Source organism: Pongo abelii, chromosome 16 (assembly GCF_028885655.2).
Source record: "Pongo abelii isolate AG06213 chromosome 16, NHGRI_mPonAbe1-v2.0_pri, whole genome shotgun sequence".
In the NCBI taxonomy this organism is placed as follows: domain Eukaryota; kingdom Metazoa; phylum Chordata; class Mammalia; order Primates; family Hominidae; genus Pongo; species Pongo abelii.
This window is the reverse complement of record NC_072001.2, coordinates 32909360-32935293: the sequence shown is the minus strand read 5'-3', so window position 1 is coordinate 32935293 and position 25934 is coordinate 32909360. Positions and strand designations below refer to the sequence as shown.

The 25934-nt window shown below is 39.3% G+C and overlaps 2 long non-coding RNA genes across 2 annotated transcripts; one reads left to right on the top strand and one right to left on the bottom strand.

Moving 5' to 3' along the window:
- Window positions 1-545: 545 nt before the first annotated feature.
- LOC129050437 (uncharacterized) lies at window positions 546-10342 on the bottom strand. The gene is made up of 4 exons (XR_008514070.1): window positions 10141-10342; window positions 6822-6964; window positions 5193-5418; window positions 546-738 (listed from the first exon to the last, which is right to left on the bottom strand). It is a non-coding gene; the product is annotated as an uncharacterized LOC129050437 (long non-coding RNA).
- LOC129050438 (uncharacterized) lies at window positions 7665-11204 on the top strand. Its single transcript, XR_008514071.1, has 2 exons — window positions 7665-7808; window positions 10085-11204. It is a non-coding gene; the product is annotated as an uncharacterized LOC129050438 (long non-coding RNA).
- Window positions 11205-25934: the final 14730 nt, after the last annotated feature.

The window sequence follows — 25934 nt, the reverse complement described above, 5'->3', positions numbered from 1 at the left end:
GCCTGACGGCTGGATAATTGACCAGCAGGCAATTTTGTGTTTACTGAAAGCCACATACTGAGCAGCAAGGACTCAGTAGCCTCTACTGAATGTTTTTGTTCTGAAACTAATTTTCCTATGTAAGGACACCTGTCAGGTCCACATGTGTGATACATTAGCAGATGGGCAACTTATCTAGGCTGTGGGAAAGCAGCAGAAAAATACTGCAAAATGCCGCATTGGCAAAACAGCCTTCTCAAGTGAGCGAAGGGGACGCTAAGTCATCTTAGACATCACTATAAATTAGTATCACCTAATTTTTTTCTTCCCCCAAATATTAATGGTTAGAGTCTGCTGGTCAAAAAGAATAGTGAAAATGTTCAAGTTAGTTTTCTAATTTATATTTCAATGCCCATTAAAACATGCACAAAGATATCAATCACCATCAAAGAACACGTGACTTACAACACACAGCATTTAAAGACAATAATACAACATTCTTGGAGACATCTGATCAACGAAAAAAAATCACAAAAACCTGAAGCTCACATAATTGCAGAAATTCAAAAATTAGCACAGAAACCTACCTGGCATACATGATTTGCAATGCTGTAAGAATATGCGATAAGGCCTGCTGTTTGGCCAGATTTCCATCCAATGACAAGAGAATCTTGGCAAGAGAAGGGCGATGTGGCTTAGAATTACTTGCACCACTTATTTTATTACTAGCAGCAGAAGAATCGACATCTGAAGGCACGCCTATAAGAGGAAAATAAAATTTGCATTTTGTTTTTAAGATCACAGTTTGCTCTATTTCTATAAAACCTGACCTTATAGGTTAGTTCCAAAACACACTGCAATCTGCATTTTGCTATTTCACAGGGCACATATTAGGCTCATTAACAGGCCTTCAGAATAAGAAAACCACTTATCCATACTTTGATAAAGAAGCTATTTTCAGCAATGTTTAACTGTAACTGCAAAAAGATGTAGGTGCTTTTATAAAATGCACTTACAACTGTTTATGTTATATACATATAAGCTATGAAAATGCTACAATAACTATCTGTATTTTCTTACCCCAGTAAGGCAAGATGAAAAAAATACAAAACAACAAAGAGAGAAGATGTTCACCAATAAAGTCTCAGGCTCACTTCGCTGTGAACTCCCAGGTCTCAGTAGAGGGAGGGAGCCAGGTGGAGCTGGGACATGTGTCTATGTCAACTCATCCAAATTGATACACAGATTTAATGCAATTTCCACCAGAATTCCAGCAAGAGTTTTTGTCAACAGACAAGATTATTCTAAAATGTATATGGAAAGGCAAAGGAGCAAGAATAGAAATAGAAAAATTAGAAGGAGGAACAAGTCTACCCAATTTCAAAAGTTGTTGTAATACCATAATAAAAACTGTGTGGTACTGGCATAAGAATCAATGGAATAAACAGAGAACCCAGAAATAGAACCACACAAATATGCCTCACTGACTGTTGACAAATGTGCAAAAGCAACTCAGTGGAGGCAGGACAGCCTTTCAGCATGTGGTGGTGGAGGAACTGGACGTCTGTGGGCAAAAAACCCAAACTTCAGCCTAAGTCTACACCTTATGCAAAATTAAATCCAAATGAATCATGACTTAAGTAGAAAATACACAACTATAAATCTTTTAGAAAAGAATAGGAGACAGTCTTTAGGATCTAGCACTAAGCAAAAGTATAGCCTTGACACCAAAAGTATGATCTATAAAAGAAAAAACTGATGAATTAGACTTCATCAAAATTAAGCACTTTTTTTATGAAAGGAAATGAAAAGACAAGCTACAGACCAGGAGAAAACATTTCCATAACACACGTCTGCCAAAGGACTAGAAATATCTAGAATATATAATGAATTCTCTACACTCAACAGAAAAAAAAAAATGCCAATTAGAAAATGGCATGAAGACATATTTTACCAAAGAGGAGATATGGACAGTAAATAAGCACATGAAAAGATGGTTAACATAATTAGCCATAAGGAAAATATAATTAAAACCACAATGAGATACAATGACCTATCTATCAGTATGTCTACATTTTAAAAAGATAGTGAGGATATGGGAAAAACTGGATCATCCTCCACTGCTAATGAGAATATAAAATGGCACAGCCATTCTGGAAAACAGTTGAGCAGTTTCTTGTCAAACTAAACATAATTACCATGTGACCAGCAATCACACTCTTGGGCATTTATGTCAAGGAAATAAGAACTTATTTTCACATAAAGTGAATTTTCACATTCACCTGTATATGAATGGCATGGCAGTTTTATTTGTAATAGCCAAAACCTAGAAATAATCCAGAGGTCCTTCGATGGTTGAGTATTTGATGGAATACTGAACATACTAGGTAATATGTAACAACTTGGATGAATCGCCAGAGGATTAGGCTGAGTGGAAAAAGCCAAACTCAAAAGTTATACCATAATGTGACATGAAAAGAGCTATATGTTAAGAAGATACTGAATAATTTGAACCAGAAAGGAGAAGACGAGAGTCAAGCCTTATCTTCATCTATCCCAGAAAAGACAGCACAGGAAGGCGAAGCTACTCACCCCAGTTCTTACAGCCAGTAACTAACACAGCCAGAAAGTCACATTCCAGTTATTCATAAAAGCAGATGCTGCTGGAGCCTAAATGTCCCCTCCTGAGAGATAAGGGAAGAAAAAACAAAATATTTGTATGACAAGATGAGGTTCACTTTAAAAAAAAAAATTGTATTTATTTCTACATGCTAGCAAGGAGCAATGTGAATATTCCCATACAGTAGAAGAAATGACATTTTTAAGAGACCATTTAATAACCTGAAATTCTTAGAGATAATCTAACAGAAGATATGCAAGACCTATACAACACTGGGACTGGAAAACATTGCTGAGAGAAACCAAACACCTAACAAATAAAGAGAAACACTATGTTCATGGGTTTAAAAGACTGAATACTGTGAATCCATCCTTTCCACATTGACTTACAGAATTAATGCAATCCACATCAAAATCCCAAGCAAGCGGTTTTATAAAAACTGACAAGCTCATTTTAAGTCATATGGAAATGCAAAGTGCCTGCAACAACCAAAATATATTTGAAAAAGAACAAAGCTAAAAAACTGTTGCAACCTGAGTTCAGGCCTTTTATAAAGCTGTAGTAATCAAGACAATGTGGCATTGCCACCAAAATACACAAATAAATCAATGAAACAGTACTGGGAGTCCAGAAATAGATCCGTACATCCATAGACAACTGATTTCTGACAAAGGCAAAAGGCAATTCATTAGGAAAAGCATAGTTTTTCAACAAATACAACTGAAACAACTGGACAATCATGTCCAAAAAAGCCTTTCAATCTGAACCTCTCACCATATATAAAATTTAATCAACTGGTCATAGATATACATGTCTAAAACTATAAAACTTCTATAACAGAACACAGAAAGAGAATCTTTATAATCTTGAGGCAAAGGTTTTGTAGACACAACATCAAAAGTACGCTCTACAAAAGAATAAAATGAATAAACTAGGCATCATCAAAATTAAAAACTTCTTATCTTTAAGATTCACCTGTGAAGAGAATAAAATGACAAGCCACATTGACAGAAAATATTAGCAAATTCTATATTATGCAAAGGACTTGTAACCCAGAATATACACGGAACTCTCAAACTCAGTAAGAAAACAATCAACCTATTTAAATATGGGAAAAGACCTGAACAGACATTCACCAAAAAAGGTATCTGATTTGTAAATAAGCAAGATGCTTGACATCATTAGTTATTAGGGAAATGCAGATTAAAACCACAATGAGATACCACTATACATCTGTCAGTATAACTAAAATTAAAGACTGACTGTATCAAGGGTTGACAAAAATGTGGAGGATCTGGACCTCTGGAACATCCACTTCGCAAAACAGTATGTAGCGATCTTAAGAAGCTAGACATACACCTACCATATGATCCAAACACTCCTCTCTTAGAAGTTTACCCAAGAGAATTTCAAGTGGATGTCCATACACAAACTTGTACGGAAATGTCCATTAGCAATTTCACTTGTATAGTCAAAAACTGGGAACAGCCCAAACATTCATCAACAGAAAAATGGATAAACAAATTGCATTTGTTTATCTTAAGATACTATTCAACAATTTAAAAGAATAAACTATTGATACATGCAACATAAGTGAATCTCAAAATTATTATGCTGAGTGGAAAAGTAAGATTTTTTAAGAGTATATGCTGTATGATTCCATTTATAGTAAGCTGTAAAACATGCAAACTGGCCTGCCACAGTGGCTCCTGCCTATCTATAATCCCAGCACTTTGGGAGGCCAAGGTGGGAGGATCACTTGAGCTCAGGAGTTCAAGACCAACCTGAGCAATATGGCAAAACCATGTCTCCACCAAACAAACAAAAATTAGCCAGGCATGGTGACATGTGCCTGTAGTCCCAGCTATTTTGGAGGTTAAGGTGGGAGGATCACTTGAGACCAGGAGGTGGAAGCTGCAGTGAGCCAAGATCATGCCACTGCACTCCAGCCTGGGCAACAGAGTGAGACCCTGTCTACAAAAAAAAGAAAACAAACAAACAAAACACCCAACCAAACAACAACAACAACAAAAAGAAAACATGCAAACTGATCTCTAGTTGACAGAAATTAAATTGCTGCATACGGCAGGAAGGAGGAGAGAAGTTAAAAGCAAAAGGGAGGGGTACAAAGGGCCAGAGAGAAATGCTGGAGTAGTGTATGAGTTCATTATCTTTGATTGTGGTGATGTTTTCATGGATCATACATATTTCAAAGTTGATCAAAATGTATACTTTAAATAGGTGCAGTTTATTATATGTCAATTATAACTGAATAAAGCTGTTAAAAAATACAAAAGAGCCCAGTACAGTGCCTGTAGCTCTCAGGCAGTTATTAGGAGTCCTGTTCACACAGAAGTACAGCGCTGTGAATTTACCTGATCATAAATACAAGAATCAGCAACATACTTTCTTCTAAAACTTTCATTCCAGCATGTATAAATCGCATGAGAGCACACCATAATTCTTCTGTGTCTTTAGATTCATAATGTAGTTAACACAGCACTACAACCTCTAATGTGTTGGCACAGTTAAATAAATATAAGGTTGCTGTAACCTACAGAAAAATCTCAGAGAAGATACAAATCTGTGTTACCTAAATAGGAAGCAACTAAAGGGTCTCTTGAAGTCTAGAAGAGGACGGGCTCATGGACAAAGGGCGTGGCCACATCCACAGTTGTCCATGCCACACTGTGGGGCGACCCGCAAGCCACACACATGATCTTCTGGTCTTCTAAACCTTACACGAGTGTGGGCTTCCTGTTAACCGTGGTCGTGCCATTGCCCTGCTGGCCGTGGTCATTGTCACCCCAAGCATACACCTGTTTATGAGGGAAAAATGCTTATAATTTTTCAACATTTCAGGACACTTTCTTTAATGTAATTTTTACTTCAAAATGCTTAACGTGTATGCCACGGTAGTTGAAAGAATTGAGTTCTTAAAAGTAAAAACAAACCATTTCACAATCTTACAAAATGGCATCAGTGTACTACAATTCTGAATAACCATAAAAAGAGTATTTTCTTAATATTAATCCAATTAATTGTGTTTTGTTACAAGACACGCAGAAGGTCCTCTCTTCAACTAACTGCAATAATTTTTTCCCTTTTACTTTGCAAAGAAAAATGACCAAAAACAATATGCTCATTTTTCAAGTAAGTTGCTCCTTGGCCTTATAGAATTATAAAGTATAATTCATTTTGACTAAAAAACAGTAATGGTAATTTTGTTTTCATAAATAAAATTTTCTAAAAAATATTATTATTATACTTTAAGTTTTAGAGTACATGTGCACAACGTGCAGGTTAGTTACATATGTATACATGTGCCATGCTGGTGTGCTACACCCATTAACTCGTCATTTAGCATTAGGTATATCTCCTAATGCTATCCCTCCCCCTTCCCCCACCCCACAACAGTCCCCAGAGTGTGATGTTCCCCTTCCTGTGTCCATGTGTTCTCATTGTTCAATTCCCACCTATGAGTGAGTTGAATATCCACAGGCCGGTCATAGCATATGCTTCTCCAAGCAGAAGAGAGTGTAACACTTGTCAGGCACTAGCTCTGTCTCTAAAATGAGGCATGGATCCCTCCTCACCAGTTAGCAATTCTCTAAGGCAAAGTCTTGCTAATACCTTGCAGTAGGAGCATCTTCAAGAATAACAATCTTTTGGCCAGGAGCAGTGGCTCACGCCTGTAATCCCAGCATTTTGGGAGGCCGAGGCAGGTGGATCACGAGGTCAGGAGATCGAGACCACGGTGAAACCCCGTCTCTACTAAAAATACAAAAAATTAGCTGGGCGTGGTGGCGGGCACCTGTTGTCCCAGCTACTTGGGAGGCTGAGGCAGGAGAATGGCGTGAACCCGGGAGGCGAAGCTTGCAGTGAGCCGAGATCGCGCCACTGCACTCCAGCCTGCCGGATAGAGCGAGACTCTGTCTCAAAAAAAAAATAATAATAATAACAATCTTTCCAGACACTTTTCACGCGGACTTCAGAGTGGGAACGCCTCTTTTCTGAGGACCCCGCCCCCAACCCCTGCTGCTGAGCAGGCAGATACACCAGCGGGCAAAAGGGACGGGTTCCGCCCTCATGGTTCTTCAACCAGTAAGACTCGGCTGATTTCATCAACAGCTGCGATTTCAACAGGATGAGGGCCGTGTCGTGACCCTCAAGTCCCCCAAGTCAGGATGGCACGTCACCCCCAGGCCACCTGCAGCCTTACCTGCCCCGAGTCCGTGACCGCCAGGCAGTGCCGCCCCGACGAGCACATGCACGATCTTCTTCCCTCTCAGCCCTTCCACCACCTGCGGCTTCCGCACGTGCACGTCAGAGCCCTGGCCCAACCTGAAGTAATCCCCCTTTCCCCTGAGAGAAGGCCCATGGTGGAGTGTTACAATACGGTTATGGTCTGACAATGCTATACAAGAAGACACTCACTGTCTCACATCTTTCACAGCCAGCTCAATGACATCACACACAGCACCCAAGGTCTTCGAACTTGTATTCAAAATCATACACCATTAATTCAAATTAACTTATTAAGTCAGCTGGGAAAAACCTTAATACCTTAATACATATTTTACAATATTTAAGTTACTGTTGTAGGTTTTCATATAGACTGAAAATAAGACACACTACCGCAAATACCTATCCAAAGTCCTATCTGGTATACATCTTTCTCAAAGTGCCAATGTTGGCCAGTCACGGTGGTTCACGCCTGTAATCCCAGCACTTTGGGAGGCCAAGGCAGGTGGATCACGAGGTCAGGAGATCGAGACCATCCTGGCTAACATGGTGAAACTCCATCTCTACTAAAAACACAAAAAAATTAGCCAGGCATGGTGGCAGACGCCTGTAGTCCCAGCTACTCGGGAGGCTGAGGCAGGACAATGGCATGAACCCGGGAGGTGGAGCTTGCAGTGAGCTGAGATTGTTCCACTGCATTCCAGCCTGGGCGATAGAGCGAGACTCCATCTCAAATAAATAAATAAATAGTGCCAATATTATGACCAGAGGCAGCAAGGCCTGACACACCATCCAAGGCCAGTCTGGGCATCTGCTCTTTTGCACATTAATATAATAAGCTTTTACAAGAAATACATGTTAACTTTTTCAGGATCAAAGGATTCAGAAGGCTATTTTGCTCTCATTTTATCCTTAGGCTTCAGCAGAAGAAACCCTTCTTATAAATCTCGCCCAAACAGGAAAGGTAAGTGGCCTAAAATTTTTCTAGTATTTTCAAAATGACCCAGTTACAATACGAAATTTCTTCTTGTACTATTGTCACTAATCCCAACTCAATATCCTTTAAAGGACAAAGATGCATGCATAAGTAAAAATATGACAGGTCACAATCACACCGGGGTGGTCCTGGGGCAAGGCCCAAGCTCCCTGCACACGCCTGCACAAGCACGACAGTGTGACGGGGGGACATTTATGTACCATGTCCACACCACTCCAGACTTGGTGAGCGCCAGTAGGAACTGAGCTCCACACTCAATCTGGCATACCCCCTGTCCATTTAGTCTCTCAATGTTCTGGGGAATGTTACAGCCTTCACTTCCGCCCCAGCCCGATTTTCCAAAGTCACCATCACCCCAGGAAGATACAAAACCTAGATTTAAAAATAGGGAAGGGAAGGGAAGGAAGAAAGGAAAGAGAAAGAAAGCCCAACCTTCTTCCAAAATGTCATGAGAATCTTGAGCACATATGGTCCTTGGCATGACCACATGACCTGCAGAGCCCATTATAGAACTCATTTTTATATGTTCCTTAATGTAAGAGTTAATATAATATGTCATTTTTGTTAATATTGTCTTTTTGTCATTTTACTTTTTAAAAGATTTTATTCAAATATACATACAGGGAAGTGCATCTATCATAAGTGTGCAAATTGATGAATTCTAAAATCTTTATTGTACCTGTTTAGCACCTAGATTGACACTGAACATAACTAACAACCAGAAATCTCCTTGTACTCCCTTCCTGTAACTACCCCTGCTCCCAACCAAATCACTCTCTTCTAACAGCATAACTTTGTGTGACTAGCTTTTTTAATGTAGAAGAATGAAATCTACGGCATGTATTCATTTACATCTGGCTTCTGCCACCCAACATTGTTTTTGTGGGATTCATTTGTACGGTTGCATATTAGTTTGCAGATCCCTCACTCTCGTTTCTATATGGTATTATATTGCATAAATGTACCACACTTTATCCAACCTACTGTTAAATATTTGTGCATTTTCTACTTGGGGGCGATTTCAAATAGTGCTGCTATGAACATTCTTGTAAATGTCTTTTGGTAAACATATGCAACACATATATGCGTTGTTGTTGGTTCCCAGGAGTGGCATTCCTGGGTCATAAACAATGCATGTGTTCAGGTTTAGTATAGTATAATGCCAAACAGGTTTCCAAAGTGTTTGTGCCACTTTACATACCCGCCATTATTGAAAAAGAGTTCTGTTTGTCCACATTGTCACCAATGCTTGATATTTTCTGGTTTTTTTTCTTTTAAACCATACTAGTGGGTGTGCAGTGATATTGCAATGTGGTTTTAATCTGCATCTTCCTTGTGACAAATTAACATTGATTACTGTAAGCCACTTGGAAATGTGATTTAAATTCATATAAAGATATAGTAGCAAAACGCATACTAGGTTACTTTCATATCCAGAAAGTTTAGATAGAATGATTTCTATGTAAGCTTTTACAGTGTAGTCTGAGTCCATAAATATTGATTACAAAAAACACATCTGTAGGTGAGTTACAGTACCTCACCTATAATTCCAAATTCATGTTGTGTTAGTTCAATATTTTTCAAATACATTTTTGCATGCAATTTTCACCTTCTTTCTGAGTAGTTTCAGATATTTTGTACGGTTCCAGCACAGTCAGTTAGGTTGCCATTGTTTGGAAGCACACATCCACGTATCTGCACCATGATGACATGACACGCCCATACCCCCTATTTCGCATTTTGTCAGAAGTGCATAGTTATCACTAACTTTGCCAGTAGAAATGCACTCCCAATTTCCCATGGACTTACCTTGATTAATCTCTCAACTGAAGCATAACAGGTTTTGAATTCTGTTAGAATAGTTGTTTTTACTATCTTTTAATTTTATAAAAATTTCAAAGTTACATAATACTTTTATTTAAAAAGTGAAACAAAGCTTTTCCTCTCCCTTACCCATATGATAGCCCAGCAGAGGGGGAAAGCATTGGCCCCAGGCCAAAATCATAAACGCTTTCAATTAACTAATAATAATTGCTGGCATGTTGCCATTAAATATCCTTGTCTTGTTATCTGTGGTTGCTTTATCAAACCCATAGGTCACTAAAGCCCACTTTTGAGACAAAGATTATTTCTCCCCCAAAAGTCAAGGGAAATATAAAAAACGAAATTAGTGATTAAGGATAGAAGTCAATTAATACAATCATTTTGTCTTAATTATTTAAAGTCTAGTTTTTTTCCTCCAGCAAACCTGAAAATACACTATCCTCCAGCTATCAGAATTATATTGAGATCTACTCACATTTATGATGATGTTCAGAGATTCATCATTGGGAAGGAAAATGCACACACTGCGGTGGTCTTGCATGACTCTGTTGTTGTGGAAATTCAATTTGTTCGTTGTGTTTTGGGCTCTCTGGGTGGTCAGGGCTGGGCTCTGGGTCCTTGGCAATCCCTCAGGTTCCCAGCACTCCAAAGCCAAGCTCACTTCCTCATCACATGCCCTGCAGGAGAAGCACCAGGGTGTTCAACTACGTGGGTTTCATAGCTGTGGAAAAGCCAAAGGGGAGATTCCTGAAGAAAGGCGGTGAAGACTGTGAAGAGCGGGTCAGGAAGATGAACACAGGGACAGCATGTCTCCAGCCAGCGCCACCTTGTTTAATACATGGGAACTCACTGAAATTCATTCTGTATTTTGCCCACACAGTTTTAAAGCTTTCGTCCACAGTCAGGAATTAAACTTACACCAATGACAGCCTCACACATCCAAGGATGTACTAAGCACTACAAGCCTCACAGAAACAGAGATCCCATCTTGGAGTTTTCAGTCCCACATGGGAGATAAAGGGTTTTGAACATGAAATGACAAAAACAACAGCAAGAAGAAAATTCTCATCCTTTTTCGTTACTATCAAACTCAAATAAATGTCTTGGCTCTTACATTACATTCATTCTTCAGCCATTGTGGTCTGGCTTCCACTTCCTTCAATTCACCAACGTGGCTTTGCCAAAGGAAGCCCGTGATCTCTAGGCCATCACTTTAATGGATCTCTCTACGACATTTATCCTGGTTGTTAAGCCCTCCTTACAACATTCTTCTCTGTTTTTATAGCTCTATGTCTCCTGCTTCTTTAACCTGATAATGCATACTTGATTTTTCCATTTATTATTTCATAAACCAGTTAATACACAGATAAAACAAGACTGTGTATATCAAACCATGTTTGTATAGAAAAAATGGATTTTGGATGCCTCTCATATGTAATTAGTTCTATGAAACATATTAATTGTATTGTTTAATTTATCAGGTTTTTGACATAGAGAATTTTGTTTGCAAGTAATAAAAATTTTATCTCCAATTTTCAATAATTACACCCATTATTTCTGTTTTATGTCTCATTGCATTGGTGAGATCTTGCAGAATAATTTTAAAACAGTAGAGGGTATTTTCTACTTTTAATGGGTATGTCTAGTATTTCATATATTGTTGCTTATAGAACACTATTCAACCAAGACATGTCAAGACTAGTTGTCTCTCAAACCATTAGTATTTATATTATTCCTTTCCAGCTACATTTGTAGGATGTAAAAGACCATTTCCAGGAATATGGAACTGTTTTACTAGGTGGAGAGTATATATAACCATACAATTTTCACAGCAACTACATTAATACTGACATAAATCAAAGCATAAATGAAATAGAATCTTGGCCGATTTGCTTAAGGTTAAATGTATAACTCTTAACAGCAAGAGGTGAAAGAATATATTCTTAGATACTTGGCACATTTAGAAAATATTATCTAATATTCTTTTTAAAGAATAGGCCGGGCGCAGTGGCTCACGCCTGTAATCCCAGCACTTTGGGAGGCCGAGGTGGACGGATCACGAGGTCAGGAGATAGAGACTATCCTGGCTAACACGGTGAAACCCTGTCTCCACTAAAAATACAAAAAATTAGCTGGGCGCCATGGTGGGCGCCTGTAGTCCCAGCTACTCGGGAGGTGGAGTCAGGAGAATGGCGTGAACCCGGAAGGCGGCGCTTGCAGTGAGCCGAGATCACACCACTGCACTCCGGCCTGGGCAAAAGAGCGAGACTCCGTCTCAAAAAAACAAAGAATAAATAAAACATCATCTACAAGGGAATTATTTGAAATTAAAACAAATGGTAATCATATATATGGTACTTCATTATTAGGAAGGTGGCTAAAAGCCCATTTAGACATATTCTGCTTTTCTTAAAGAATAATAATCGTTTCATGTTAGGTTATAGTCAGCACATCACCTCGTGGAGTCATCGGAGGCCTGTGCTATCATTCTCACTAGGATGGATGGTTAACCCACGTGTTCTAGGACCACAAACTATGCCCCAATCTACTCATCCATCTAGAAAAAAACGCATGCTTTTAGTTCAACAATTCCAAAGCATCAGTTGGAGGACCAGTGTTGGTTCCATCAGAATCACCTGGGTGTTTGTAATAAATACAGAATCCTGAGAAGGTATTCTGGCATTTATACTCTTACAGAATCTCCAGGGTCAGGGCCAGGTATTTCTGATGTGTAGCAACAGATGGAAACCATCACTTTAGTTAGCAGAAGGAAGGCACTGAGCAGAGGGTTGAATATAATACACTGGAAAAATATCTTAAAGAATTGGGAAAAAGTAATGTATGTGACTATCACATCATCATTATAATAGGAAAAAACAAGGTCCTCAACATTGTCAAAGGTATAAATTCCTAAAACAGGTCAAATTCGTGTTCTCAAAACATTTTCCTGAAAAATGTTACTAGGTGGTATAGGGATAAATAGATTTGCAAAGTACTGTACCCTATATATATCTTGTCTCAGAAATTCAGAAAGTGTTAAAGACTTTGAGAAGTCCTGCAAGTAACTTCTTATATTTAATGCAGTATATCTCAAACTCACTTGAGCACACAATACTTTTTCCCCCAAGGCATATCTATTAAGGTCCTATAGAACAATATTCTTAGGCATACCATTTAGAGATACAGTTCTAAAATGATTTTATCAAATATTATATTTCATGGCAAAGTTTTTCCCTATATATTGATCTATTCCAACACTTAGTCTTCCTTTTTGCAATATAAATCTTTTCAAGAGGAAATTATAAACATTGATTAAATGCATCTTAAATTCAAACCCTTAAATAATATTCATCCCAGTATAATTCTTCTTATTTAAATCTATACTTCAAATTGAGTTAGTCCTATAATTTTTCACTTCTAATTAAACGAATTAAAGCAGGGTATGTCTACTGACCTACTTTCCAGAATTTAAAAAATAAACTAGGAAAAAATATCTTCTGAGCTATGGGATGTTTCCAGAGCTTCATTAAAATAACTTGAAATTTTCATTTGGGTACAATTTTTGTTTATTTTATGGTTCAAATATGCAGCACAAAAGATGACTGGAAGAGGATTATTGAAGCAAATTTAATAAAAGCAGAGTCTATGTGAGGCAGTGCTGCTTCATTGCTGATTTTTCTGCTTTGAGGATGGCAAACTAGAAAAGCCCTTAAAGAGAGAGATTAAGTTTTCACTTTACCTAAGACAGCATTAAAGCTGATTAAAAGGTTCCACTGAAATGGCAAAATGGCCATATCTCTAATAAGTGCCAGTATAAAACTTAATCTTAAATTGGGCAGTCCTGGGGAAAAGAATTAGATTAAATTTATACCAATTTGAATTCTAGAAGTCAGTCTCATAGCAGCCATTGGCTACTTATTCTGTGCGCTAAACTAAATCTCAACTCAGTCCCAGGAGGACACATTTCCTACTACAGGGCAACCCTTTTCTGCCCAATGATCTTAGGATTGATTATCTATGAAGGGTAGACCATGTGGTAGTAACATATTTTCCAGGGAACAAAACAAATCAGTTTTAATAGTGATCAAACCCCACCCAGCCTCTTTATTTATTAATACCCAGCTTACAAAAACATATGTTAAGCTGTACAATCCCTCCACTGGAAATTTAAGTGCACATTATTATGACTTCCTTTTTCCTGATAAGTCCCAATGGTTACCAAATTACTCAGTTTCTTTGAAGAATCAGGAAGCCACCACCCATGGGCATTCAATACTGATTGTCATTTTTAACAAATTGTGGGAAATAAGCTTTAAAACTGGGTCACTACCCCTAAAAGTATGTAGTTTAGTTATAATATATGAATACTGATTTGTTGGTTGTGACAAATATACCATAATCATGTAAGATGTTAGCAACAGGGGAAACTGGGTGCCTGGGTGGTACACAGAAACTCTCTATACCACCTTTTCAACTGTTTTCTAAATCTAAAACTATGCTAAAATTTTTTTAAATTTAAAAATTAAAAGTAGGTCACCAGAAATTTCCTACCCAAGTAATATAGTCTCATTTTGAATGTAGGCAAAGGAGGATTCTCAATTCTAGGACTGTCTCTCTAAAAAAGTAAAAAGCTGGTAATTTGATAAGATTACTGCAAGAGAAGCATGACTAAGTAGGCATGTAGCAACAGTCAATATGGTACCTTTATCACCTAACAAAAACAAGGCAAAAATTTATCTTGGAAAACTGGATTGCAGAGAACCCTATCTTCTAATTTAATCATCACACATTTATATAGCTCATGTTACACACACAGTATGGTAATATTTATTTGCTGAAAAGCAGAATATAAGAGCATTAGATACTCCCCCTCCACCTATGAGTTCACCATGTAGTTAAGTACACATCACTGCCAAGAAGCTTAAAATGATAGCATTGTCCCTGATTTCTAAGAGCACACATACTCTGACAGGCAACTCTCATGCCAATCTCAGAGGAAGGTAGAATGGATAACAGCGTTAAGTATACAAATACTGTGCTATGAATACTGTAGCTAAGATCATTCTGGAATAAACAGTGTATCATCTTTAATGTATAGTATCGTATCCCAAAAGTGATATCAAAATGTCTTTAGTAAAATGAGTTCTGTTCTTCTTCATTCTTTCATTCAACACCTACTGTCTGCCAAGTGTTGCTGTATGTGCTGAGCACACTAACAGCACTAACAAAAATACCCTGCTCTAATAGAAACAGACAATAAGCATATGATGTAGATGGTGTTATGTACTATGAAGAAAAATAAGCCCAGAGTAGATGAGAGAGTTGATGGAGTTGTGTCTTAATTTGTCTTATTTTACATATTACATGTATTAAAATCGTGCTGACATCCTACGTGGAAAGGTTTACTGAAAATTTGAGAGACAGAGAGAGAATGGCTGATCTGTAGTACATGGGTACTGTCTAAAACAACCTTCACTGATTCTTTCAAACTTTTCCAGAGATAAACTTAGACTCATTTTGAAAGTTGCTTTATTACCAAAAAATTGCCACTCCATGGAAAGTTCAGCACTTGAGGCCAATAGGTGTGACAACAAAAAAGCAACTTCGGCATCACATATATGGTCAGGAAAACCACCAGAAACTAAGAGATTTTTTTTTTTTTTTTGGTGATGGAGTCTTGCTCCGTCACCCAGGCTAGAGTACAGTGTTGCCATCTGGGCTCATTGCAAACTCTGCCACCCTGGTTCAAGTGATTATCCTGCCTCAGCCTACCAAGTAGCTGGGATTACAGGCATGCACCACCACACCCCAAAATGAGGTTTCACTATGTTGGCCAGGCTGGTCTCAAACTCCTGACCTCAGGTGATCCACCCACCTCTGTTGCAGGAAGTCAGGGACCCCGAACAGAGGGACCAGCTGAAGCCATGGCAGAAGAATATAAATTGTGAAGATCTCATGGAGATTTATTAGTTCCCCAAATTAATACTTTTATAATTTCTTATGCCTGTCTTTACTGCAATCTCTGAACATAAATTGTGAAGATTTCATGGACACTTATCACTTCCCCAATCAATACCCTTGTGATTTCCTACGCCTGTCTTTACTTTAATCTCTTAATCCCATCATCTTCATAAGCTGAGGAGGATGTATGTCACCTCAGGACCCTGTGTTGATTGCGTTAACTGCACAAGTTGTTTGTAGAGCATGTGTGTTTGAACAATATGAAATCTGGGCACCTTGAAAAAACAACAGGATAACAGCAATGTTCAGGAAACAAGAGAGATAACCTTAAACTCTGACTGCCGGTGAGCCGGGCGGAACAGAGCCATATTTCTCTTTTTTCAAAAGCAAATGGGAGAAATATCATTGAGTTCTTTTTCTCAGCAAGGAACAACCCTGAGAAAGAGAATGTGTGCCTGAGGGGAGGCCTCTGAAATGGCTGTTTTGGGGATGGCTGTCTTTTACAGTCATAGCAGAGGGACGAAATAAGCCCCGTCTCCCGTAGTGCTCCCAGGCTTATTAGGATGAGGAAATTCCTGCCTAATAAATTTTGGTCACACTGGTTGTCTGCTCTCAAACCCTGTCTCCTGATAAGATGTTATCAATGACAATGCGTGCCCGAAACTTCATTAGCAATTTTAATTTTGCCCTGGTCCTGTGGTCCTGTGATCTGGCCCTGCCTCCATTTGCCTTGTGATATTCTATTACCTTGTGAAGCACGTGATCTCTGTGACCCACGCCCTATTCGTACACTCCCTCCCCTTTTCAAAATCACTAATCAAAACTTGCTGGTTTTACGGCTCGGGGGGCATCACAGAACCTGCCCACATGTGATGTCTCCCTTGGACACCCAGCTTTACAATTTCTCTTTTGTACTCTTTCCCTTTATTTCTCAGACCGGCCAACACTTAGGGAAAATAGAAAAGAACCTACATGAAATATCGGGGGTGAATTTTGCCCGATACACCTCAGCCTCCCAAAGTGCTAGGATTACAGGCATGAGCCAATGCACGTGGCCGATAACTCCTTTTTTTTTAAACATTGAAACAACATAAATATGGAAATGAACTACTCACATATGTTATTATATTGCCCATATCCTTCTGCAGCTTGCCTTTTTCACCCAAAGTTTTCTTCATGAGATTTACCCATGTTAATTCTTTTCAATCTAGTATGTTCATGTTTAATTGCTGTATAATATTCCACCACATGGATATGAGTTTAATTATCCAATCTCTTGTTGGTTAACTTACATTCTGCATCACCTTATGTTACTGCAAACACTACCGTGATAAACAGTTTTTCCAAATTTCTTTGTACACATGTACTTTTTTGCTCAGGTATGTGCGTCTTCAACTTCATCACAGATTATAAAATTGCACTCCACTTTACCTAGCTGAGTTTCCACTGGCCCATATCTCTGCCAGCAATTCTGTCAGACTTACATTTTCGCCACTCTGAAGATGACAGAATAGTCATTTTAACTTTCAATTTACCCATTAGTTTCTAGTTCAAGTATCTTTTCCCATGTTTACTGACCATTCCAATTTCTTCCTCTGTAAAGTAACTTTTCACATCCTATGCCCATTTTGTCTTAAGTTTTCCTTTTCATTATTAGGCTATTTTTCAAATCCTGGATACTAATCATTACAAAAAGTTTCCCTACAACAAGATCACAAAGACAGGTTAATTTTCTTTGAAATTTTTTCTAGTTTTCCTTTTCATATTTTAGTCTTAAAATGTCAGAAAAAAAGACCTAACACTCAAATGTCAAAAAAAAACCTAACTGAATAAAAAAGTGGTACATCCACACTACAAAGTACTAATTTAAAAAAAGATGAAGAACATTTCTATAAACAGATATGAAGTGATCTCTGAGAGAAGTTTAAAAAGGTGCAAAATGGGCCTGATGCAGTGGCTCACACCTGTACTTCCCAGCACTTTGGAAACACTCTAGGAGGCTGAGGCAGGTGGATCGCCTGAGCCCAAGAGCTCGATATCAGCCTGGGCAGCATGACAAAACCCAGTCACTACCAAAAATACAAAAAAAAATAGCCAGGTGTGGTAGCACACACCTGTGGTTCCAGCTACCCTGGAGGCTGAGGTGGGAAGACAGCTTGAGTCTAGGAGGCAGAGGTTTCAGTGAGCCAAGATCACACCACTGTACTCCAGCCTCAGTGACAGAGTGAGACCCCACCCCAGGTCAAAAAACAAATAAAGTGCACAATGGTGTATGCTATCTTTTATCTAAGGGAGGGAGAAAATATTCCTGTCTCAGCCTCCTGAGTGGCTGGGATTGCAGGTGTGAGCCACCATGCCCAGCTAATTTTGTATTTTTTGTTTTGTTTTCTTTTGGTGGAGATGGGGCTTCTCCATGTTCGTGGGGCTGGTCTCAAACTCCCGACCTCAGGTTATCTGCCTGCCTTGGCCTCTCAGGATGCTGGGATGGGAACAGGAATTAAAAGAAATTTAAAAATGTGTAAACAAAAACTCAGTTGTATGTAAAAAAACCCAATTCCCCCTGAGAAAGAGAAGAGCTGGAGTCCTTCAAAAAAAACCACTACCTGTTTTTCTGTGGTTAGTGAGCCTTATCTCTCCTCCCTTCCCAGGCATTATAAAAACCCTAATTCCCTAACTGTGCAACTGCAAGGTCACTAAACAAACTCAAGTTACAAAACATATTTTTCCTAAAAAAGGAAAAAATAATATAATGCATGATTCAATTAAACAATTATATTTGTTTCTCACTTCTATAATATGCTTCACCCTGCACAGATCTACCCCCACCCCATAAAATGCTTAAAAGGTAAGTCTTTGTTCAGAACTCAGTGCTTTAAATGTGAATCCGACTGGGCCAATGCACGTAAATAATTAATTAGTAACCTCCTAAACCCCATCAGTCTCTCTAATTCCTTAAACATCCCGCTACAGGATTGTAAGCCTGAGCCACCAGGGTCCTGGGATTGCAGGTGTGAGCCACTGCACCCAGCCCAATTTATTAATCAGAAAAGAACAGATCGGCCTGATGTGGTGGCTCATGCTTGTGATCGCAAGAATTTGGACAGCAGAGCGTGTTGGATCCCTTGAGCCTAGGGGTTCCAGACCAGCCTGGGCAACATGGTGAAACCAGGTCACTTTTTTTTTGTTTTTTTTTGAGGTGGAGTTCCGCTCTTGTTGCCCAGGCTGGAGTGCAGTGGCGTGGACTCAGCTCGCCGGGCCTCCGCCTCCCGGGTTTGGGTGGTTCTCCTGCCACAGCCTCCCTAGTGACTGGGATTGCAGGCGTGAGCCGTCATGCTCGGCTTTTTTTTTTTTTTTTTTTTGGTGGAGATGGGGTTTCTCCATGTTGGTCAGGCTGGTCTCAAACTCCCGACCTCAGGTTATCTGCCCGCCTCGGCCTCCAGGGGTGCTGGGATTTCAGGGGTGAGCCACCGCGCAAGGCCCAATTTATTAATCATAAAGGAACTTATCAGCCTGGCGTGGTGGCTTAGGATTCTGATCCCAGGACTTTGTATGGCTGAGCGCGGGGGATCGCTTGAGCTAGGAGTTCCAGACTGGCCTGGGCAACATGATGAAACTTGGTCTCTCTTTTTTTTTTTTTTTTTTTTTTTTAGGCAGAATTCCGCTCTTGTTGCCTGGCTGGAGTGCAGTGGCGTGGTCTCGGCTGCCAGTGGCCTCCGCCTCCGGGTTTGGTTGGTTCTCCTGCCTCAGCTTCCTAAGTGGCTGGGATTGCAGGTGTGAGCCACTATGCCCGGTTTTTTTTTTTTTTTTTTTTTTTTTTTTGGTAAAGACGGGGTTTCTCTATGTTTGTCAGGCTAATCTCAAACTCCCAACCTCAGGTGATCCGCCCGCCTCGGCCTCCCTGGGTGCTGGGATTGCAGGCTTGAGTCACCGTTCCTGGCCCAATTTATTAATTAGAAAGGAATAGATTGGCCTGGAGTGGTGGCTCATGCTTGTGATCCCAGGAATTTGGACGGCCGAGCACGGTGGATCGCTTGAGCCTAGGAGTTGCAGACCAGCCTGGGCAACACGGTGAAACCCGGTCACTTTTTTTTTTTTTTTTTTTTTTTGAGGTGGAGTTTCGCTCTTGTTGCCCAGGCTGGAGTGCAGTGGCGTGGACTCCGCCTCCCGGGTTTGGGTGGTTCTCCTGCTTCAGCCTCCTGAGTGGCTGGGATTGCAGGTGTGAACCACCATGCCTGCTAACTTTGCATTTTTTTTTTTTAGTATAGATGAGTATTCTCCACATTGGTCAGGCTGGTCTCAAACTCCCGACCTCAGGTTATCCACCCGCCTCGGTCTCCCGGGGTGGTGCGATTCCAGGCGTGAGCCACCATGACCTGCCCAATTTATTAATCAGAAAGGAATAGATTGACCTGGCGTGGTGGCTCACGCTAGTGATCCCAGCTGGGACTTTGGACGGCCGAGCTCTGAGGATCGCTTCAGCCTAGGAGTTCCAGACCGGCCTGGGCAATGTGGTGAAACCGGTCTCTTTTTTTTCTTTTTTTTTTGAGGCAGAGTTTCGCTCTTGTTGCCCAGGCTGGAGTGCAGTGGCCCTGTCTCGGCTCCCTGCAGCCTCCACCTCCCGGGTTTGGGTGGTTCTCCTGCCTCAGCCTCCTGAGTGGCTGGGATTGCAGGCGTGAGCCACCATGCCCAGTTAGTTTTTTATTTTTTTATTTTTTTGGTAGAGACTGGGTTTCTCCATGTTGGTCAGGCTGGTCTCCAGCTCCTCACCTCGGGTGATCTGCCAGACTCCGCCTTCTGGGGTGCTGGGATTGCAGGCGTAAGTCACTGCACCTGACCGGACACCAGGTCTCTTAGCGGAAAAACAAAACAAAAACCGTAAAGATTAGCCTGGCCTGGTGGGCCCCGCGGGTAGTCCCAGCTACTCTGAAGGCTGATGTAGGATTGCTTGAGCCAGGGGGTGGAGGTGGCAGTGAGCCCTCATGGCACTGCTGCAGTCCAGACTGGGCAACAGAGCGAGACTGTGTCTCAGGAAAAGGGAAAGGAAAAAAAAAATAAAGAAAAAGAAAGTATATAAAATTGCTAAATCAAGGAAGAGCTTGACAGTATATTATTGACAGAAACAGAGGCAAAGTTTAGCAGACACCAATGTTCACTCAGTGGAACTGCAGGTATCTCCACACAGGAGGCTGCTACTTTTCCAAAAGAAATCTACTATTGCCTAAAAAAAAAAAAAAAAAAAAAAAAAAAAAAAAAAAAAAAGTTGGTTTGTTACAATATACAAATAGCTAAACTTTATATAGCCACCACCCTCTTCTAGCACTGCTCTAAGCCTTTTCCTGCTCTCCTGCTCTGAAATAGCTACTATTCTTACCTCCATTGTAGAGAAAACAGATGCCAGATGTTGTTGTGGAAGGACCACAGAAACTATGAAATTTACTTCCGCTCCTTACACTGCAACATTTTAGTTAACATATCTTTTAAAATACTGGTCCTTTCTGTATTTGGAGGGACTCATCTTGCAGTTTAAAGTTTTTTCTTGCACTAAGCATTTGGCCATAAGCTCATTTGCGTTTTATGTCAGGTTTAATTACCTCTTCAGACATTGTTCAGTTAGGAATGTAAATATGAGCAAACAGGTATCTGATTGAAATAGATAACCTAGAAAAAAATCAATTATGAGAAACTCAAGAAAATGTGAACTCTGGATTTGTGGCTATTTTCAGAATGTACTAATTTTTTGATATTTAATGGCATTATATTTATTTTTAAAAATTTCTTGTCTTCTACAGATACATATAAGGTAATTAAAAATGATATGTATAGGTTATACTTCAAAATAATTCAGAGGAAGAAGAAATATATATAAATGAAGTGGGAATACAAATGGAACAAAACAGGATGTGCCCAGGTGCAGTGGCTCACGCCTGTAATCCCAGCACTTTGGGAGGCTGAGGTGGGCGGATCACCTGATGTCAGGAGTTCAAGATCAGCCTGGCCAACGTGGTGAAACCCCATCTCCAGTAAAAATACAAAAATTAGCCGGATGTGGTGACGGGTGCCTGTAATCCCAGCTACTCAGGAGGCTGAGGCAGGAGAATCGCTTGAACCTGGGAGGCAGAAGTTTCAGTAAGTCAAGATCATGCCACTGCACTCCAGCCTGGGCAACCACAGCAAAAGCCCACCTTTAAAAAAACAATACAAAACAAAAACTGGCCATACCATGAATGAAAAATTGTTGATGATGTATGTATGTAGGGCAATTATATTATTTTTCTTAACTTTTTTTAGGTTTGAAACTTTTTATTGAACACATGCACACATCCCTTGATAACTGGGGCTGTTTCCCCATTATTCTCATAGTAGCCCTTCTGATTTTCACTTCATCTTCATTCTTAGAGATTCTGGATTTTTTTTTTTTTTTGGCAAGTTCAAATATGTCTTTGCAAGGACTATCCAGCATGTCTATTTTATGAGAGAGGCTTTGCAGAGTACCTACTCAGCCATATTATCGGAAACAGAACTATTTTCCAGATTCTTGTCTTGTCATGTTTAGATTTTTTGAATTCCAAGAACAGTCACCTTCTACCAGACACTCTGACATTGGAAGACAAAGCATATTTTGTAAGTAGCATGATTTCTTGGCCCAAATTTAGAACAAAGCCACAGATTTCAACAACCCAAAAATAACTTACTGTGACTCACCAAATTTAGAAAGATGGAAATTGTTAAAAAAAAAGAAAACCTTAATTTACTACGTGACCTCTAAGAATCTGGGTTGAAAATTGTAAAGGTAGAAAGATAAATCAAAAGACACAGAGACTGTAATCATGCACTTAATGAAGCGCTAAATCAAAATATTTTTGGCATATGTGAAACAGTTTAATTTTATCACATTTTTTACTGGTACTACAGCTATTTGCAAGTACATATAAAACTACAGTGTTACATATAAACTACCAAAAAAGAACTTTTTAAGAAATGAGACTCATCTAGCAACTTTATTTAAAAGTTTATCTTCAGGGAATAATTAAGGATGGCTGTACAAAAGGATTTAGCCGTGACACGAGAAAGTTCTCCCTGGCAAATCAATGGAATTTATTAAATGTGCAAAAGGGAACTGTTGGAATAAATTGTAATGCCTTCATATGATAGTATATTTAACCTTTTAAAATGATATTGAAGAGTTGCATAAACTGACTTAAACACACATTCGTAACACATCACTGAATAGGAGAAATATGGGCCAGCAAAGAATATACAGTTGGTCCAATTTCTACAAAAAAGAAGACTCTAATAGCATGACAGCAGGGAAGGGGGAATATGTCAATGTATGTGTGTATATGTATGTGTATGCATAGCAAGTATGAACTTGAAAGGATACATATCAAATTGTTTACACAGATTACCTCAGAGAGGTAAATAACTTTGGACTTCAGTGTTCTGTATTCTGCATATTCTGAATTTTCTTTTTTTATTTAAATAGAGATGGGATCTTAACCAGGAGCATTGGCTCACACCTGTAATCCCAGCAATTTGGGAGGGTGAGAAGGGCAGATTGTTTGAGGCCAGGAGTTCAAGACCAATCTGGCCAACACGGCAAAATTCTGTCTCCACTAAAAATTCAAAAATTAGCCAGGTGCAGTGGTTCATGCCTGTAACCCCAGGTACTCGAGAGGCTGAGGAATGAGAATTGCTTGAACCAAGGGGTGGAGGTTGCAGTGAGCCGAGATCACACCACTGCACTCCAGCCTGGGCAACAGACCAAGACTCTGTCAAAAAACAAAACAAAACAAAACAACAACCACAACAACGAAACAGTAATAAAGAGAAAACCTAATGGACAGGAGCAATGTCTCATGCCTGTAATCCCAGTGCTTTGGGAGGCCAAGATGGGAGAATCGCTTGAGACCAGGAGTTCAAGACCAGCATGGGCAACATAGTCAGACCTTTTCTCTACAAAAAAATTTAAAAATTAGCCAGGCATAGTAGTGCATGCTTATACTCTCAGCTACCTGGGACGCTGAGGTGGGAGGGTCACTTGAGCCTGAGAGTTGGAGGTTGCAGTAAGCTGTGATCACACGACCAGAGAGCCATGACCCCATCCCCGCCTCCTTCCTCTGTCCTATGCTAGCAATAAATAAGTTTCCCAGCCACAAATAATTATTAGAACCTCCTCCCCATGTGCCAGCTCCAACTACTGCTAGGTATGATACACGGGCAGCCCTACCCTCTGGAATAAACAAAATGTTACACAGACACAGTATGTACACCAGGGAAGGGGGACCACCGCAGCAGCCCATGCCCTCGCTGGTCCACAGTTAGCCCCACTTTCCTGCCTCAGCTACCTCTCTGAATAAGAAGATGGGAGCCCTCCTGAGGGAAAAGTTGCTATGGTGAGAGTAAGGGGGCCATCAGGCCTCCTCCAAACAAACCAACTCCACCAGCCTCTGGCTCTTAAATAACAATCATCATCATCCAGAAATTCAAGGTGGCAAAGGGTCTGTTTGTCTTTCCCCATTAGACAGAGGTCTTGTCCTGCTACCCTAATTGTAAAGGGGTGCCTGGGAAGGGGTGGTAGGGACATGGTGGCAGTGGAGACTCCAGCCCCACTTCTCCAGGCTTTGCTGACAGGGGCCTCCTTTTAATTTTTATTTTTATTCCATGACTTTTTAAAAAAATCCCATAACTTCTTTTTCATAACTTTTTTTTGTAACTTTTCATAAAAATTTTTTCTACTTTTTTCCCACAAGTTTTTTTGGCACAACTTTTTTACATTTTTTATCCCATAACTTTTTCACCCCATAATTTTTTTAATCCCATAACTTTTTTTATTTTGTGTTCTTTTAATAAAAACTTGCATAGTTGTATTACAATTTTGTAAAAATGAAACACATTATCTCATGCCAAGCATGCCCAGCATTTGCACAGTATCAATACCTTTAATACTACAGTTTTCAAGAAATGCAAAATAAAATTTTAAGGCAAAAACAACACTTTGAAACAATTTAATGATTTATTACATTACAGTAGCATCACACCAGCAGTCAATAATGCCTCCCTAGGGAAAAATCTTTCAGTATTTCCATTACACATTCTGTTTACAAGAATTCATAAATTGGTAAAATTCATTCTAAGAAAACTTGGCAAATAAAGCTTTGGACTGGAATTGGCATTTCTTTCTCTGCTTTTCTTTCCCACTGTTTCTTTTATACTACGGTATTCATATTTTAAAATGTTTTAACTTATTTCAGAACATTAAGATAGCAGTTACATTTTTTGATAGTTACATTATTTTAAAATGACTCTAAGATAAAGTTTTAGAGAAACTATATTATGGATAGGGCTGATTGACATTTTCAAATTTTCTAAAAATCAGCTTTGGTTTTAGAGCTGATTTTGTTTTCATTTCTGGAAAATCTATCAGGATTAATCAAATACTTTTAAAATGATTATTATATATTGCAATCTTTAAATAGGTGTTTTGATTCTTCCTACAGAAATTCAAATGTATTCAGTGGAACTCACATTTTAAAATTCTATGTTTCTGATGAACTCTAACCTTCCAATGTTGCCTTCTAAGCAAACTGAAAGCTGCCTTATACTGAATGAGGAAGAGCACAAATACTCGGCTGAATGAGGTATCACAAAAAACTGCATGCACTTTGAAGAAAGACTTAAGTTATTGCCATACGATTTCCATTCCTTTTAGATTTTTCCTAAATATATGACAAATACCTACACAAAGGGTGGTATTTCAGTCAATATGATAAATGTATGTTCCGGACTGACTTTCAGCTTAAATATGCCAGTGTGTGATTTAATCCATAGGCACCTGATGAACACATTATTGTCAGATTGGTTACAGATGCTAAATGCTATCTGAAGGTCATTCCTAGTCACTGATATTTATCAGGGTAAAAGTGAAGTGATTTCAACGATAAAAGTACCTTTGAAATAATTTATCAATGTATTAGATAAACCCAGTTTCAGAATGATAAAAGAAAAAATGTTAGACCAAATAATGTGGCTAATTAACAGTGGTCCAATTTCTAGCACATGGGTTTAAAATGCTCTTAAAGTAACTGTCTTTAAACTGAACTCAAAGAATGCAAAAGCGGCAAGTTCAGAAAATAAAAGGCAAGAACAGGACTTTAAGTGCATTTTAAACCCATGGGCTAGAAATGGTACCACTGTTAATTAGCCGCATTATTTGGTCTAACATTTTTTCTTTATCATTCTGAAACTGGGTTTATCTAATACACTGATACATTCATAAAATTTGGAAGAGTCAGTTGAAGTCACAAGGAC